The sequence below is a fragment of the Canis lupus genome, chromosome 25, assembly GCF_011100685.1.
Source record: "Canis lupus familiaris isolate Mischka breed German Shepherd chromosome 25, alternate assembly UU_Cfam_GSD_1.0, whole genome shotgun sequence".
NCBI lineage: Eukaryota > Metazoa > Chordata > Mammalia > Carnivora > Canidae > Canis > Canis lupus.
The window spans coordinates 20893339-20912707 of NC_049246.1; the positions used below are offsets into that span (position 1 = coordinate 20893339).

At 39.7% G+C, this 19369-nt stretch overlaps 1 long non-coding RNA gene across 4 annotated transcripts in view; it reads left to right on the forward strand.

Annotated features, from left to right (window-relative positions):
* The window catches only part of LOC111092390, a 92569-nt gene that overhangs the window by 47046 nt on the left and 26154 nt on the right, over positions 1–19369 (forward strand). For 2 of the 4 annotated variants that reach the window (XR_005378547.1, XR_005378548.1), the window contains exon 3: positions 12003–12504. The exons of 1 other annotated variant lie outside the window; for it this stretch is intronic. This is a non-coding gene — a long non-coding RNA (uncharacterized LOC111092390). Of the gene's footprint in view, positions 1–2901; positions 3297–12002; positions 12505–19369 lie in introns of those variants that run through there. One more of the 4 variants, XR_005378550.1, reaches the window with a different exon arrangement.

The window sequence follows — 19369 nt, forward strand, 5'->3', positions numbered from 1 at the left end:
TGTTTTACAGTTCTAGAGGCTAGAAGTCCAAGATCAAGATGTTGGCAGATTTGCTTTCATCTGAGGCCTCTCTTCTTGCAGAGAGCTGTCTTCTCCCTGTGAGGCCATGGTCTCCTCTGTGCATGAATCCTGATGTCTCCTTCTTTGTGTGTCCATACTTCCTCTTCTTACAAGAGCAGCATGCAGATTGGATTAGAGCCAACCCTAATGGCCTCATTTTAATTAGTCATCACTTTAAAGACCTTGTTTTGAAATACAGCCGCATTCTGAGGTACTGGAGGTTAGGGCTTCAACATTTGAATTTGGGGGGAACACAATTCAGTCATAACACTTCTCAATCCTAATATACAGTTTTGGTCCTACAGGCAATGAGTGGGACTCAGAGAATTGGTAGAGTACTTTCTTTGGGGCAGTTGGTGGCTTCTCACCCGTCCTCCCAGAGCTCAGTGATAGAACGGAAGAGTGCTAATAGGAACTTTTAAAGTTCTGCATTTCCTTTCTGTTATGCCCTAAAATTCTACAGAAAGAAGAGGCCTGAGCTCTAATTTTGTCCTGACCTAGAGAGATAAAGATGGTATGCTGCAAGATTTCATTCAAGGAGGATGTTACTTGTAGTTGGTGAATGACAGCTTTGTGTAAGAGGTGACATTCCAGCAGGGCCTTGGAGAATGGGCAGCCGTCAGATGTGAAGAAATCAGAGTGTAAGAGGCAAGACAAAGGCCTTGTCTTGTGGGAAAGTGTATGTGTAAGGACATTATTTCTTGTAAATCTTGCAAATACATGAGGCATTTATGTAAGTTATTACATTGAATTCCCCCCAGGACCCCTGTAAGCTAAGCTAAACAAGAATTTACAGTCCTTTTCAATGATGAGGAAATAAAAACTCAGAGAGGTTGAACGGCTAAGTTAGAAAGATAGGTTTGAACACACCTGCCTGAGTTCAGAGTTCTCACTAAGAGGCACGTGTATTAATTTTCTATTGTTGCTGCAACAAATTAGTACAGATTTTATTTTAAACAACTACATTTTATTATCTCACAGTTTTTTAGGTCAAAAGTCTAGGTGTGCTCAATGGCTTTTCAGCTCTGGGTCTCACAGGGCTGAAATCAAGGTGCTGGCTGGCCTGGATCCTAACATGGAGGTTCTGGGGAAGAATTTGCTTCCAGCCTCATTCAGGTCATTGGTAGAATTTGGCTCCATGTATTTATATGACTGAGGTCCCTGTTTCCCGGGTGACTGTTGTCAGCTAAAGGTCAGTTCCAGCTTCCAGGGGCTGTTCACATTCCCTGTTTGTGGTCCTTTTAATTGGGCAAAGCCAGCAGTGGCAAGTTGAGTCCTTGTTAGACCTCCTGTCTTTCTTACCTCCCCTTCCGCTTCATCTCTCTTGCCTCTAGCTAGAGAAAGTTCTTTGCTTTTAAGGCTCATGTAATTAGTTTGGAGCTACCAGATAATCCATGATGATCTCCTTACTGAGGGCTCATACCTCAAATCACATCTGTAAAGTCTCATTTGCCATGGAAGGTAATATATTCACAGGCTCCACAGATTGGGGTGTGAACATGGGGACTGTTCTGCCTACCACAGTAGTGGTGGGAAGGATGACATCACTAGAGACTGGAATTCTAGGGGCTGGGCTGGGCTGAGGCATTAACTTTCTTTTGGATGTAATGAAAACCTATTAGAACTGTTTGGCAGCTAGACAGCCAACGGAGAGGACAGGGTAGAGGATAGGGCTGTGTCTTGTTAAGAAATGATTCCATTTATATAACATTCTCGAAATGAAAAACAATTGTTGAAATGGGTAATAGATTGACAGCTGTCAGGAGTTAGGGATGGGAGTAAGAATAGTTAAAGGAAAGGTTGGGGGTATGAGGTAGGTGGTAATGGTTAAATATGGTGGCACAGGATCCTTGTGATGATGGAAATGTTCTTTAACTTTTCTACGGAGGTGGATATACAAATTTACATGTGAAATTACACAGAACTAAATAAACACACATACACACAAATGAGAACAAATAAGAGTGGGGAAATCTGAATAGGATCAGTGGATTGAATCCATGTCAGTAGGTCTTGATTGTGATATTGCACTGAAGTTTTTCAGGATGTTGCCATTGGGAAGCCTGAGTGGAGGGCTCTAGCGATTTCTCTATATTGTTTCTAACAACTGCATGTGAATCTATAATGATCTCAAAATGAAAAATCTAATTAAAAATAATACAATGAAATGCATTTCATATCCATCACATTGACAAAAATGAAAATGTTGGACAATCAGTGTGGGCAAGGAAATGTGAACTTTCCTCCCCTCCTGATGGGAATGTAAATGTGCTTAACAATCTTTGGAAAACCATTTGCATATTTAACAACTGCCCAAAGTATACTAAACATGACTGAAAAAGTCTATTCTCGGATAGGACCAATTACATCTTTATGAGTCTTGGTGCAAAATAAAAATGCAAAACCCCTTATTCAGAAATTAAGAATTCGAGATGGAATGGTAGAGCTTTAAAGCAAGTGCAGTGTCCTCCCGAATGCAGGGCCCTATATGACTGCATATGTTTCATACTGTCCCTGCCTAGGGAATACACCTTAAAGAATTTCTTGGATCATGAATTCCAAAACATGTACAAGAATGTTCAGAGCAGTACTGTTGATAATATCAAATGACTGGGAACAGCCCAAATGTAGATGAATAAATTGTGGTACAGATGCACTAAAAGATTAATCAGCAAGGAAAGTGAATGACTTTCAGTTACTTATGAAAAGGTTTAGAGCATGCTACCTTCAAATATGGCATTTGACATATTGAATATTTTAGGCTGAAGGGTTTTGAGAAAACAGCAAAAACAGGAAGGCCACTCTGATCTCCTCCTGCCTCCCCTTTATTCCCTTAAACAGGTAGTAAAAGCCTTATTTGAGAGGTGCCCTGACTACCTGTCCCTGGAGCAAGGTTACATCTTATCTCTGAAGATACAGGTTTGCCAAGAAGAATCCCCAAATACAGGCCTTGCTGTTTCCCCCAGTTTACTACTCTGACCTCATATTCATCAACCTGTCATATTCCTCCATGACTGTCCACTTTTCATCAAACCAAGCATAAAATATGTGTCTGTTTCTTTGGGTCTTCTTTTTCTTATGAAGGCTCTTATGTCACATAAAACTTGTATTAGCTAAATGTATGCATTTCCCCTGTCAATCTATCTTTGTCAGTATAATTTTTAGACCTAGGAAGGGACCTTAAGAGGGTAAGGAAAACTTTTTCCTCCTCTACACTTACAACCTCATGGAAGCATCTGAACAAAATGCTGACTAAAGAAAGTCCCCCAAAGAATGCATACAATCCTATATCCATATAAAGTTTTAAAAAACTGCAAAACTGAACTATATATTATTTAGGGAAACAAATATATGTAGTAAAACTATTAAGAAAAACAAAGAAATGATGAATTTAGAACCCAGAAGAGTGGTTCCTTGTAAGGGGAGCAAGGGATTGGGGCTGGGGAAGGATGGCTGGGAGGGCCATCAGAGTTATGGGGGTGTCCTTTTTTATAAACAGGAGGGGTGAGAATGGGGAGAGAGGGGAACCCTCTTATACTTTTGTGGGAATGCAAACTGGTATAGTCACTCTGGAAAAGTGTGAAGGTTCCTCAAAAAGTTAAAAATAGTATTACCCTATGATCCAGCAATTGCACTACTAGGTATTTACCAAAGCATACAAACATAGTGATTTGAAGGGGCACCCGCACTCCAATGTTCATAGCAGCAGTGTCCACAATAGCCAAACCATGGAAATAGACATAAATACAAACTATGGAAATACACATAAATACATACACATACATACACACACACACACACACACACACACACACACACACGAATATCACTCAGCCATCAAAGAGAATGAAATCTTGACATTTGTGAGGACATGGATAGAACTAGATGGGATTAGCTAAGCAGAATAAGTCACTCAGAGAAAAATAATTATATAATTTCATTCATGTGAAATTTAAGAAACCGATGAACATATGGGAAGGGAAGGAAAAACAAAGTAAGAACAAAATTGAGAGGGAGGCAAACCATAGGAGATGCTGAACTCTAGGAAACAAACTGAGGGTTTCTGGGTAGGTGAGGTGGGGAGGGATAATTGGGTGATGAGCATTGAGGAGGGCACTTGATGTAATGAGCACTGGGTGTTATATGCAACTGATCAATCACTGTACTCTACCTCTGAAACTAATAATAAAAAGGCTCATGGGTATGTGGGTTTTTGTTGAATCACTATTTTCCATGTATTCCACATATTATATTAGTTTTTATTAACTATTTAATAATTTAAAAACCAATTTAAGCAAGTTGGCATTATTTTGTGGGGGGGGAAAATGGACAGTTTATTTACAGTAGGAAGTTTCCAGACCTTTCTGCCTTTTTACAAGCTTTTAGATGCATTTTCTACTTTTATTACGTGGTGGGAGTTGATAATTTAAATATACCCACTACTCAGATGTCCAAAGAAAATACAATTCTTTGTTTTCTATAATCTAATTTTCCTCACCCACTCTCATGCTGCTGGGTAGTGATAGTCAGGGGAAGCAGGGGCCACAGCCAGGCCCTCTGTGTCTGTGGGTTTCAGTGGTCTTTTTCAGGTGACTCACTCTCTTGGGAAATGATGAGTCATTCAGATGTCTTCTTTCTTTCTCTTATCCTCCTTGGATATATAGAGCCCAAGAGTGTGACATGCTGGCAAAGAGGAAGGGGTTTCTAGGCTAGACCTTCTTGTTGTCCTCTGGAGCCTTGCTGGTATTCATGGGGGATTTACCTGCTTCCTGGCCTTCTGCCAGTGCCCATGTGACAAAGGGAGGAACTTCTGGTTTCCTCTTGGCTCCATCAGGTCCTGGCAACCCTGCTCATCCTTCCCCTGCTGATTCTGAGAGCATAAGTGGTTACTCTGAGTCTCAGCAACAATCTCCAGCAAGCCCTCTGAAGTTCTTCACAGGCACCTTTCCCCTTGCTGTGACAGCTCCCAGCTCAGGCCCACTGTTCTCAATTCCATGGCCTTCCTCTTAGTCCTGGCATATGAAAGAACTTTTCCTCATGTTACACAGGAGTGGTAGGCGGTTCAAGAGTGGTAATCAGGCTCTCCTCATCAAACCAGATGACCCTGCATTTTTTAAAAAGATTTTATTTATTTATTGATGAAAGACACAGAGAGAGAGAGGCAGAGACACAGGCAGAGAGAGAAGCAGGCTCCATGCAGGGAGCCTGATGTGGGACTCGATCCTGGGACTCCAGGATCACACCCTGAGCCAAAGGCAGCCGCCCAACCGCTGAGCCACCCAGGCGTCCCTGACCCTGCATTTTTATCCAGCTGCAGGTATGCCTGTTGCCTGGACCACCCTGCACTGCTCTGGTTTTAGCTCTTCTCTCTTGTGCAATACTGCTCCCCTTCAGGAAATAGGCCTGGAAGGGAGTTTTCCCACTTTTGTCTGACCCTTGTCTCCCCAATCCCGGCTTTCTCTTTTATGCATTCTATGAAGGCAGAAGGGCTGGGCCTGGCATTCCCTCTTACCTTGTGACTTCTATGCCACTCCCTCCTTCTTCCTACTTCCTTCCCTGGGCAGGGGAAGAAACTACCTCCGAGAAAGGGAAGATGGAGTCCTAACATTAATTTTTGGCATTTAAGGATTTTCAAGCTAATTTGTCCAAGGACATTTTTGCCTTAGTTTCAGGTAAATAAACCCATTTTAAGCTACTAATAAGAAAGGAAGGTCCTGCAGGGAAAGTCAATCAAAGGTAGAAAGTGGAACAACTACTCACTTGTGAAACAGCAACCACGGCACTTTGTGCATCCTGGTTATCTTCTTTGATCTTTATGCTTGGCCTGGAGGGGAATAAAATATAAGTGGCTAAGAACTTAAACTTGTAAATGAGGAGCGTTTCCCCTTTTGCAGTAAGTGGGCATGTAATTTGACCTTCACTTTACACCAAAAACCAAAATAAACCACAGATAATTCGAGTTAAATGTGAGAAAATGAAAATGTAGAAAAACTGGAAAAATAGGATTAAGTATTTATCAGACATCAGGACGGGCAAGGACACAGTAAACTTAGAAATGGCAATGGAAGTCATGAGGAAAAGAATGGGCAAATTTGACCATATGAAATTAGTTTTTAAATTAAAATTAATTTTTACTTAATATTTCTACCTATGATTTAAAAATGTTAATATAGAAGTATCATTAATTATATTTTAGTTATATTTTCATTAATACTGAATTAAATATTAATTTAATCTTAATGTATTTTTTAAATTAAATTTGCTTTATCCTAACTGGCTATTCGTGGAATTGGTCATAGGCAAATTGGATTTTAAATGATCTGGTTTGGGGGGAAACTGGCCAATTCCACCTCAGTGGGGCATGGTGATAGGAACAGAGAGAAGAGATGTGAATAATGTTATTAGAGGCAAAGACAGGATTGGTGACCTACTAGATACAGAAGGCAAGTAGGATGAAGGAGTCAAGAACGATGGGATGCCTGGGTGGCTCAGCGGTTGAGCATCTGCCTTTGGCTCAGCATGGTGTGATCCTGGAGTCCCAGGATCAAGTCCCACATCGGACTTCCTGCATGGAGCCTGCTTCTCCCTCTGTCTGTGTCTCTGCCTCTCTCTCTCTCTCTCTCTCTCTCTCTGTCTCTCATGAATAAATAAATAGAATCTTAAAAAAAAAAAAAAAAAGAATGAATCTGAGGTTTTGGCCCAAGGCCACTGGGAGGGTGGCCAAATTGCAATCTGAGAGAGAGAGAAGCGGTTTTGGCTATTCTAAGTAGAAATCGCTACCAGTCCTTGGTTCTCAAACTTCAGTCTGTAGCAGAATCACTGTAGGATTTGTTAAAACACATGTTGCTGGTTCCATCCCCAGGGTTGCTGATCAGTGGGTATGGGTTGGGTTAGAAATTTACATTTCTAATAGGTTCTCAAGTGATACTATGCTGCTGACCAAGGGACCTCACTTTAAGAATCACCATCTAGTTTTTGAGGTGGAGGTGGTGGGAGGTATCCAGTAGAGAGGGCCTGGAGAGAGATCATGCCCAGACAGAAGATAATAATTGCTCCTATTTACTGTAAAGCTTCCCATTGGTGTGCCAATATTGGGCCTAAGTATTGATCATCCCCTGGGGAAGGGCTACCGGGTGGGGAGGGGTTGGGAAGATGGAGAGGCCAGAGACCTTGAGCCAATTGTCTTTGACCTGAGCAGCTGTCTCCATTTACCCTAGAGTGCATACAAACATTATCATTTTGCTTATGTAAGCAGTGGTATGAAAAACTGTAAAATATTGGAAAGCACTGATTTGCTGAGTGTTTATTCTGTGGCAGGCTCAAGTGATATCTCCATGAGCAAGATGCTATTATTATCCAGATTTAAGACAGGAGAAAATGGAGGTTTAGAGAGGATAAACTACTTCAGTGGTTCACTTCAATGTCACATGGCTAGTAATTGGCAGATTCAGGATTAAAGCCCTGTCTGGCCCATTTCCAAACCTTGAGCTTCTAATTATTATTTCTCTTAAAGGATTTGAACATTATCTGCATAGAGGTGATATTTAAAACAATGGGATTTGATGAAACTACCAGGAAAGAGGGTTTAGAGAGAAATGTTCAAGTCTAGTACCTTGGGGAACATCTAGGTTTAGGGCATATGGAGAAGAAATTGAGTCCTAGGCTATATCATAGAAATGAAAAGAGAAGAAGGCATAAAGAAAGAATTTCACTAGTGTCACATACCTTGGAACTGTCAAGAAAGGAAAAGGCTGAGGAAAGGCCACTGAACTTTGAGACTAAGGTCACTGTTGATCTTTAAAGGAACTATTTCACTGGAGAAGTAAAGATGAGAAGCTTTGTGTTTACCTGTTGCTGATTAACAAACAACTCCAGATATAGTCTTAAAATAATAGCATCCTTTAATGTTTCTCACACTTCTGTGAATTGATTTGGTTCAGCTGGGTAATTCTTCAGCTCCATCTGGTGTTAACTGGGGCCTGAGAGGCTGGAGTTATGGGAGGTTTGATTGGCCAGAAATATCCAAAGTGGCTCACTCACATGACAGTGAGTGCTGGCTGTTGGCCAAAAGTACTGGTTATCCAATATAGGTAGAGAGTTTATCCATGAGAACTGAGTTTCTCACAGCATAGCAGTGGGATTGTAAGAAGGTATATTTCAAGTACATAAAAGTCAGAACCCTAGATCTCTGAAGCCACACTCGGAATTTAACCTTATTTCAACCATATTCTTATAGTAAAAAGCAAGCCACAAGGCCAGCTGGATTCAAGCCAGATTCACGAGTTTGAGAAATAGACTCTACTTCTCAATGGGAGAAGTAGCCAAGAATTTGAAACCATTTTTAATTTGCCACAGGGTGGGTGATGAGAAGGTAGATGTGGTTAATATATACTATTTATATTATTTATATTATAGTAAATATTATAATAAAGGGGAAAAGAGTATAATGGTCATTGTTTGAGAGCACAGACGTTTTAGGGAAGGGCTTTCCTAGGATATAGATGAGAATATAGATTATGTAGTACTGTGTACCAATATGACCTCAAACTTGTAGCCTAAAACCACAACCATTATGATTTTAGTTTCTGTGGATCAGGAGTCTAGGCATGGCCAAGTTGATCCTCTGCCATGAGGATCTTACAAAGCTGCAAAGTGTTGTTTGGGGCTGCAGTCTCATCTAATGCTTAACTGGGGGACAGCCCACTTCCAGGCTGTCATAGCTTTTAGCAGCACTCAGTTCCTTGTGGGGTATTGGACCAAGGCCCACAGTTTTGGTGGCTGTTGGCTGGAGGCCACTCTTAGTTCCTTGCCACATGAGACTTCCCAGCATGCACTTGCTTTCTGAAAGCCAGCAAGAGAAAATGAGTGTCTTTAGAAGACAGGCATTATGTATTTTAATCACATACATGTAATTATGTACATCCTGTCACATTTGCCATATTCTAATTGTTAGAGAACAAGTCACAGGTACCACCTGCACTCAAGGGCAGGGAACGCACAAGGTCATGAATACCAGGAGGTGGGCATTATAGGGACCATCTTAGACTTGGTTTGTCACAGAAGACTTGAATTTATTTATAGTGTGTAAGGCAAAGACCAGAGTAATGGAAAAATATCAATCATTAGAGATAGGTCAGGGATAACTGGTGGGCAGTGGTTAAGGTCACATGTAAGTTAGATTTGGAAAGGAGGACTTTTCATCTTAAATATATAGGAAGAGGGAAGTAATTGAAGAAAGTAAGAGAAGTTGGGATCCCTGGGTGGCGCAGCGGTTTGGCGCCTGCCTTTGGCCCAGGGCGCGATCCTGGAGACCCAGGATCGAGTCCCACATCGGGCTCCCGGTGCATGGAGCCTGCTTCTCCCTCTGCCTGTTTCTCTGCCTCTCTCTCTCTCTCTCTCTCTCTCTCTGTGTAACTATCATAAATAAATAAAAATTAAAAAAAATTAAAAAAGAAAGTAAGAGAAGTTTTAAAGTGTGAAGACGGAAAGTTTCTAAGAGAGTCCTCATCAGTGGATCTTCCTGACAAATAGGAAGTGATACTATTTCCTAAGCCTGAGTGTTGAGGAGGGATTCGTGCTTTGAGGAAAGTGGAAAATATTTGAAATAGGTACTATGGAGAATGTTATAGATGCTGAATAGAAGTGAAAATAGGGGGAGAAAAAGATAATAAATAGAAGATTGGGCTATATTGTTTATCATAGATCAATTTAAAACTACTGACAAACAGTAAGAATGAAGTTAAAATACCATTTTATCGCATTTTATCACACATATCATGTGCGATGATGAGATTCAAGCTATGTAAAGAGGCAAATAAAGTCAAGAAAAGTAAAAAAATGCTAAGAACAGAGAGTTTGAAGGGTGTGATTTTTCCAAGAAGGCAAATAGTAGGTTCAATAATACTAAGAAAGTGGTATAGCAAAGAGAATTTTTAAAATTCTTAATCTTATTTGAATTTCCAACAAAATCAGAAACACTCTGTTCTTGAAATATTCTCCTCCCTCAGCTTCCATAACACACACTCTCTGGGTTGTATCCTACTTTTTTGGAGTCTTGATTTTGTTCAGCAACTCTTGTTCCTCTCTTCATCCTGAGGGTTTTCCCGTAGGCCTGCTTCTCTTCTTAACCTCACAGGATGCTTTCATCCAATCCCATGGATTGAATTACTCTCCAAAGGCTGACAAGTTCCAAAAGTAATATTTCTGGTCCAGATTTTCTCATTAGTTTCAGCCTATGCCCAGCTGCCTTCATGTCCCAGGCAGTGAAGCTGGACATTGCAAAAATAGAAAGCATCATTTTCCCCTCTCTTCTTGCCCTCCTTTTCCTCTAGTGTTCCCTATTTTGGGGAATGGCACCAATACCCACTTATTTGCTCCACTAGGAAACTCAGTGTCATCTTTGACACTACTCTTTTTTTCACCTTATAGCCATCTGTAACACTTTATCACTCCCCCTTTCTATGTTGCCACTCTTCCACTCCACTGTCATATTTTTAAAGATTACTGCATTAGGTTTCTACACTACCTCACTACTTCTAATGTTAATACTCTACAATCTGTTTTCCTCCTTGTAGTCACAGGGAGCTTGCAAAATGCAAATCTTATTATGTCCATACACCCTTCCTGACACACATACACCACTTAAAATCCTTCTCTGGAAAAAAAAAAAAAAATCCTTCATTGACTTTCTATTGACCCTAGAATAAATTATACAGGATAAAATTTACTGAGAACTTATTATGTAGTAGGCACTAGGATTCTCACTATACATGTTAAAGAACAAATCCTTAGCATGATCTTTCAGGACTTTCATTATCTGGTCCTTATGTAACTCTATAGTCACATCTCTGTCTATACTTCCTTCTTCACCTGGCTCATTCCAACTCATCCTTCAGATAACAGCTTGGAGATTTCTACCTCCAGGAAGCCTCCCTATTTTTGGGCTCAAATTGTCTTATGGAACATGAACCTAGTACATTCTTCAGAATTAACCTTCTCATTTGTCTATCTCCAAAACTATTCTGTCTTATTAGTTATTGTACATGCAGTGTCTTTCACAGTACCTTGGTCATAGTGGTTGTTCAATAAATATTTGTTAAAACAATTCCAAGCACTGATAGAATTCAAAGGAATTGCTCTGTGTGTGGCTTTACACCTTCCCTTATCTCTTTTCCCATATTGTTAGCCGTTTTTCACACTTAAAAAAATAGATATATAATATTCAGTTTTGAGTTTATGTTAGGAAATTATGAAATCTACCATTATCCACAAATCTTCAGTAGACTCCACAATACAAAAGAGCTTTGAATAAAAAAAAAATAGGAGGAAATAGGGGTTCAACAGCTGTATTTCCTATATAGGTGATTAAACTGTGTAGATAAAGGGTAGAATTCAAGAAGTAAGGAATGAGTGAGATCTAGAATTAAGTTGAAGAGAAAATGGTAGCCAGAGGTGACTAGGCAAAAACATAACCCCATGAAATCTATGGAGATGTTGGGAGGGTCAGAGGATTTCCAAGACTATATGAACTGTAGATGTGAGCCAATTTTATTTTAATCTCAAAACACGAAGTGACTCCAATTGACACTGAGTTGTGAAAATCAAATGTATGTCTGTGATTATCTTTATCTTTATGTTACGACCACAAACAATTGAGCATTGTCTTTAGCTATGTGGAACAATAGAAGGGATGGGAAGGAAGGATTATCAACACATTTGGGTAAAGACAGTGTATTTTTGAGAATATTTGAAAAAACTTTTGTAAATGCGATAGCTTTAAGTCCTTGTAGAGGAGCTCAAAAGAAGGCATGCCTTACCCTTGACAGAGTACAAATTTTGGTGTTGTAGAATGTATAGGATGTCTGTTTTTTTTTTCTTTCCAACTAAATGTATATCTTTCCTCACTTCCCTTTTTTCATAACTTCATCCCTTTGTTATTTTAGGTACAGCATTCCTGGGCATTGTTGACACTCATCACCTGGCATCCCATCCCATTAGATCGGAGTGGTAGGAAGAGTTTATGAGAAGGCATGTAGACCTCCGTGATCCTGCCTGGAGACCAGCATGGGAGATGAGTGAGGGCAATGGTTCTAATGAGATCCCCAGTCAAGGAGCATTAGCATCACTTGGGATGATATTTGCTAAAAATGTGTTCTTAGGCCCTAATTAAGATCTAAGTCAGAATCTCTGGGGGTGGGACAATTAGTCTATGCTTTCATAAGCTCTTCAGGTGATCCTGTTACATGTGAAATTTTGAGAACTACCCTGGGCTGGGTTTTTGCCATGAGTCATTTAGTAACCACAAGTGATAGGTACATAAGATTAATTTTCTGTTCTCCTCAAAAGGCTTACTACTGAGATGTCTTTGGGAGTTAGATTCTTTAAGTAATGATGATAAAAAAAAAACAAAAAACATATCTGTAGAATACTGAATAAGTAGCCTGAGAAACACAATGGCTGCCAACTAGGCTTTTTATGTGGAACACAGTTCAGTTCATAAAATTCCAGAGAGTACTTGAAGTAAAGCCTACCTCTCTAATTCTCACTTTGACAATCCCATGTCTTGAGTTCTGTTGTATTTCTAGTACAAGCTATAAAAATCATCCCACTTCCTTTTTTACATTCATCACAATCACTCCCAATACAAATGAACCTCAGTTTACTGTGAAGTGTCTGGATTTCCTCTAAGCTGCAGAGCTGCTTTTCTCGGCATTCTTGCCTCCACATGACTAGAGATTAAGAAATGTCTGTGTGCATGCTCCTGGGCTTACATTTAGTTTCCCTGTTGATATTGGGTATGAGGGAGTAATGGATAAAAAATGGTGACAATTACTTTCATTCTGAAGGAAGCTGGAAGGCATGAATTCAACAAATATTAATCATTATCATTTTGTGTGCTATGTAATGAGAAAGGAATATAGATAAAAGACAATGATAGGTAGTATAATAAGGATGTATATAAAATACAGAAAACTAGATGAGGAACAATTAATGGGGTGCCTGGTCCTTGGCATGCATGATATAAGCTCTTCCAGTAACATCCTTTGATACACAGTTTCACATTATTTTGCATATATTTTTATTTATATCATATGAATGCTACATCAAAACATCCATACGTATTTTTACAGATTTTATTTATTTATTCATGAGAAACACACACAGAGAGAGACAGGGAGAGACACAGGCAGAGGGAGAAGCAGGCTTCATACAGGATGCCTGATGTGGGACTTGATTACGGGACTCCTGGATCACACCCTGAGCCAAAGGCGGACACTCGACCACTGAGCCACCCAGGCATCCCAAAACATCCATATTTTAAGTAGATAAAATACAAATTAATTCAATGTAGGGAATATATTGTAATAATGTAATAAAGCATAAGTATATATTCTCTTGCTTATCACCTAAAACTGGAGTTAATACTGAAGTCATAAACAACCAAGACATATATTAATAGTATTTTAGGAGAAAGAAAGAGATCTTAACCAATATCCAGAACATTATCTAATTCAGTATAGAAGCTTGGGCTCCCAATACCTAATCACACATATACATTGAGATTGTAACTATCCTCAGAGAGGCCTTCCTACATAAAGTGGTCCCCTGCATCCCTTTGTTTTTGCAGAGAACCTCAATACATCTTACTCTTATTTTGTTTATTACTTGTTCATGATCTCACCCTCCCACTGGAATATAACTTCCATGAGGACATGTGCTGTGTCCTTCCTGCTCACGACTATATCCTAGCACTCAGAACAATATCTGACTCCTAGAAGGAGTATAATGGTTGAATGAATGAATATGCACATGACAAGACCAAAGTACAACATGAAAAAATAAAGGTAGTTGTGTGATTAGAAGAAGTACTTTTTAATGCAGGACTTCCTTCAATATTAGCTTAGTATTTCAATATTAAAAATATTTTAATGTGAATTTTAATTATGGAGGCATATTCCAAAGGAAAGACCTGACAAGCTGATTTCCATCTGTGTTATTTAGCTTGCAAACTATAGTTGTCACCCTAGGTTCTATCTCTTAATTAGAGAGGAAGTCTGAGAAATCAAAGACCTTCCTTCATGGAATTCTGTTTTCTTACACAGCCAGGCAAGTCTCAGCATCATGTCTTCTAGGAGTAATGAAGCTTGTCATGCTTTTCAGTTAATACCCAATCTCTCGCTTTTCATGTCCCCTCTTTTATCTTCTTGTGTTCTACCATCACATCATCCCTGATTCATGCTGGTAGATGAGCGCTATTTTCAGAGTCCCATCTTAACTTCAAAATTTAGTTCAAGTCCCTAAACAGACCTAGCAGAACTTAAACTGCATTTTAATAAATGACACTAGTTACCACCTATTTTATGTGCTAATAGATGACCAAACATTTCATAGAGCAATTCTGTGAAGTCAGTCTCTATGTTCATGATGAAATATTAAGCAATTGTCCCAAACAGCAGAGTGTGGATGGGAGATATAGTTCTATGCCAGAGGGTTCGGCTAGCCTCATGTGTGCTGCCTATGATATAAGGCACTCAGCATATGCTCCCATCCCAGCCTCTACCTTTCTAAAACACAAATAGCTGAAAAGCCAAAGGCAACATTTATCTTGACTCCCTTGCAGCTAGGGTTCTGGGGGTGAACATATTTCAGCAACAAGATACACTTGTGGAAGCTGGAAGGCAAGCAGAATTCATTTTGTACTGCTGAGGCCTGAAGTTTACAGTTGGACTCAGCCCAGTGAGTTTGGAAGGCATTTGTTTTAGCAGAAGAGGCAACAATAGTATCAACCTTCTGATTCTGTCTGATTTTCACCTATGGTGGTAGTACATCTTTGAAATCGGAAGTCTGGTGGTGGCTTCCCAACTACTTGTACTAGGCTGTGATTTCGTAGGTGCTTGATATCCTGTATGAAATCTCATTCTGCTTGGAAACATTGACAGCAACTATTCTCTTGGTAAAAAGCCTACTAGGAAGTCAATTAAATTTGCTCTGTATGACTGCTTTGGGCTTTTTGTTTTTGTTTTAGGAGTAAGAATAATGCATAATAAGTGCTCAATAAATACTTACTGAATGTAGTACTTACCCAATACAAAGAAGTTTTATTGAAAAATCAAATTATGTGTTCTACATTAAGCAAATTATAGTATTTTAAAGTCTCTAAATATTCCAGTATATTAATTTATAAGACAAATATGAGGCATACAGTAATGACCAAAACTTACTTCTTGACATACAAATGGCCAACAGACACATGAAAAAATGATGCACATCACTTGGTATCAGGGAAATACAAATCAAAACAACAATGAGATACCACCTTACACCAGTCAGAATGGCTAAAATTAACAAGACAGGAAACAATAAATGTTTGCTAGGATGCAGAGAAAGTAGGAATGCAAGCTGGTGCAGCCACTCTGGAAAATGGTGTGGAAGTTCCTTAAGAAGTTAAAAATAAAGATACTCTATGAACCAGCAATTGCACTACTAGTTATTTACCCCAAAGATACAAATATAGTGATCCAAAGGGGCCCCTGCACCCCAATGTTCATAGCAACACATTAGCCAAACTGTGGAAAGAGCTGAGATGTCCATTGACAGATGAATGGATAAGGAAGATGTTATATATATATATAATGGAATATTACTCGGCCATCAGAAAGGACAAATACCATTTGCATTGACATGGATGGAACTGGAGGGTATTATGCTAAGTGAAAGGCAATTATATGGCTTCAGTCATATGTGGAATATAAGAATATAAGAAACAGTGCAGAGGATCATAGGGTAAGGGAGGAAAAACTGAATGGGAAGTCATTAGAGAGGGAGAAAAACCATGAGAAACTCTTAACTATAAGAGAGACTCTTAACCCTCTTAACTGAGGATTGCTGGAGGAGAGGTGGGTAGGGAGATGGGGTACTGGGTAATGAGCACTAAGGAGGGCATGTGATGTAATGAGCACTGGGTGTTATATGCAACTATTAGATCATTGCACACTAAATCTGAAACTAAGTATGTACTTTATGTTGGCTAATTGAATTTAAACTAAAAAAAGAAAAAAACCCTTACATCTTACCTTAAATAAAAGTGGTACAAGATGTAGTGCTTCATGCTATCATAAAGATGCAAGTAAAATACCATGAGGTCAGATTTGCAATTATTTACTTCTTTCCCTGAAAGAGGATTATTCATCTTTACCCCCATAGACTATGGACTTGGCCATGTGATTTGCTTTGGCCAATGGAATGTGAGAGAACCAAACACGTGTCACTTCTAAGCAAGAGATGCAAGAGTTATGAGTTTCTACCAGTTCCGTTCTTTCTTTCAGCTAAAGAGTAACCAGATTGGGTGATCCTTTAGGCTGGATCTCAGAATGGAAGGATACACAATACATATGTAATGAGAGTAAGAAAACTTTATTTTAATTCACTGAAATTTGGGGTCTTTTTTGCTCTTGCATAGAAATAGGTTGGTACTCATGGAAGACAGAAATTTTATTTTGTGGCAATTTTGCGTAAGCAGGAAGAGGTGCAATGTGAGATTTACGCTGAGACATAAGCAAGATTTCAATGGACAGAGAAGAAAGAAGAAAGAATATATCCATATATGCAAAGATACAGATGTGGAAAAATTCAGTCTGGGGCAATAGTAATAAATAATCTGATAGATCTAGAAAATATGGTATGAATGGAGAGAAGTAGAAGAAGGGCTGGGAAAAGTTTTTCAACCATGTTTAAGGGATTTTTAAAAAAAAATTTTTATTTATTTATGATAGTCAGAGAGAGAGAGAGAGAGAGAGAGAGAGAGAGAGAGAGACAGGCAGAGGGAGAAGCAGGCTCCATGCACTGGGAGCCCGACGTGGGATTCAATCCCGGGTCTCCAGGATCGCACCCTGGGCCAAAGGCAGGCGCTAAACCGCTGTGCCGCCCAGGGATCCCTGTTTAAGGGATTTGAACCTCAGGGGCTTGAGGTTGCAGCCTTTCTTGAAGTAGACATTGAAGACAGTCTCTGGAAGAGATAGCCATCAAGAAGATGTCTCTGGATTGAAAACCATTTAGAGGCTGAGGGGAAAGGGCTGGCTCAGAGGTAATAGTTGAAGAAACAAGAGAGAGGAAAATTGGGATCAAAGATCAGAAGGAGGCTTGGAAAAGTTCTTCTGATGTTAGGAAAGAAAAACAGTAACAAACATAAACAAAGATAATGAGAAATTCGGAAGCACAGTGACTTTGCACCAGATGCCCTGATTTTAGTGAAGGGAGGAGGGGGAGTGTTGAAAGTGATGGTGGGTATGGGGTAAAACAGCCTTGGGAGTGAGAATCATTGCCTCAGATGAGGAAACAGACTCAGAGGGATCACATGAGTTGCCATGAGAGTGAGGCAATGCACACGGGCCAACAAGTAAAGTACCTAGAAAAATTCCTGGCACTCAGTAAATGTTTGACTCCTCTTTTATTTTTCTTCATGTAACTTACCAGATCCCTGAATATAGATTCTTTCCAGTCCAGGGACCATGGGTCAGTGACTGCTCTGCTAATGCATTCCTTCTTCCTGACCCATGCTTTTTACTGTATGGTCACTCAGGCACTGCCCCATCCCAGAAAATCCCACCTTTCACTTTCAGGGTTCACAGGCTGGCATCCTCCCATAAACCCCAATCTCAGAGTCTGTGATGTCACTTTTGAGTCAATTTCATGTTTGCTTCAGTCTCAGCCCTCTTACATGCTTGTTGACTCACATGGTTTCTTAAACTCTATTTTATAGAATCAGACATTTGAGAAGTGGCAAAATTGGTTTGCATGCAGACACTGAATCAAAGATTTACCTCAAACCCAACAAAGTAAATGAAGCCAGAATGCAGCTTCTGCTTGGCATTTAGCAGGGATGGCACAGATTTCCCCAGCATAGCACATGGAGGAACAAGTGAACAGCATTCCCTGAAGTATTACCAGGAGCTCTCAGCTACAGAGTCGAGCCAAATCAGGCTGCTAACCCGATGGAAAAAACTTGGTGTGAATATACATATATATGTTACATGTCTACGTGAGCATATAGTACCGTGTCTATATATAGTCAGCTAAGGCTGGCAATGAAAACAAAAACTCCGCACTTTCTTGGCTTACTTAAACTGAGTAAAAATAGAGAACAATATGCAAGCCACTGCTAGTTAAAGGGTGTGTGCATATCTCATGAAAGAATCTGTTAAGAATCTTACAGTCTGACTGCCTCTTGGTTTGGAAGTCAGAGGCCAGCTTCTCATCATATTCTGTATTAATTTAACAAGGTTGACTTCAAGGAGGGATTTATACTTAGGCATGATTTAGGGCCAGGAAGAAAGAAGAATTTTTCCTAAGCTAGTCCAAATTAAGTGATCCCTTTAAGTGAAGAGCCCAATAAATATGTAGGTGCTGGTGGGTGGGGCAGGGAGTTCTAGGGTGAACGAATGCACACAAAATGGGTCCATACATTTGCATGTGGTAAATGTACATACAGATATATAAGCACTGCCATCCATTATGTGCATTTTTGAGAATTCATAGATTGAGGCACTGAACAAAAACTTCTGGTGATTATAAACTAAAATTATATATTTATTTAATTTCTCATAATTTAGGTTAACATTATTTGACATCTGTATTCTCTAAGAAATAATTTGTTCAACAAACATATGTTGAACGTCTATTATGTACCAGGTACCATATTTGGTGCTAACATAAAAGATGAATAAAGCATAATTCCTGTCTTTGTGGAGCTCACAATCCAGAGAGTAGGACAAATAAAAATCATTATTCTGCAATGTTATTGAGTGCTATAATGCTGATATATACAGTCTTTTGCAATCATGGAAACTTGTAAATTAGCCCAGGACTTAGTGGCTTGAAGCCACCTTTTTTTCATTTCTCACAGATTTGATGGGTTAGGAATTTGGAAAGCGCTTGGAAGAGATGGGAAGGAGATGGCTTGTCTATGTTCCACAATGTCTGGGACCCCAAATGGGAAGGTGTGATGACTCCGACTGCTGACCAAAGTGCGTACACATGACCTCTCCATACAGCTGGGTTTCCTCATGCATGGCAGCATCAGGCTCCACGTACAGGTGCTCTAGCACACAAGGTGGAAGACGTATCACTTTTTATGACCCAGCTTCACAAGGCACTGGTTTCATGTCTGTCACATACCCTATCAGATGAAGCAGCTACAAGTCCACCCAGGAACAAGAAGAAGGAACACAGATCCTAACTCTCAATGAGAGGAATGTCCAGGAATTTGTGGCCATTTAAAAACTGCTGTGAAAAGACAGGGCCTTACCAGCTG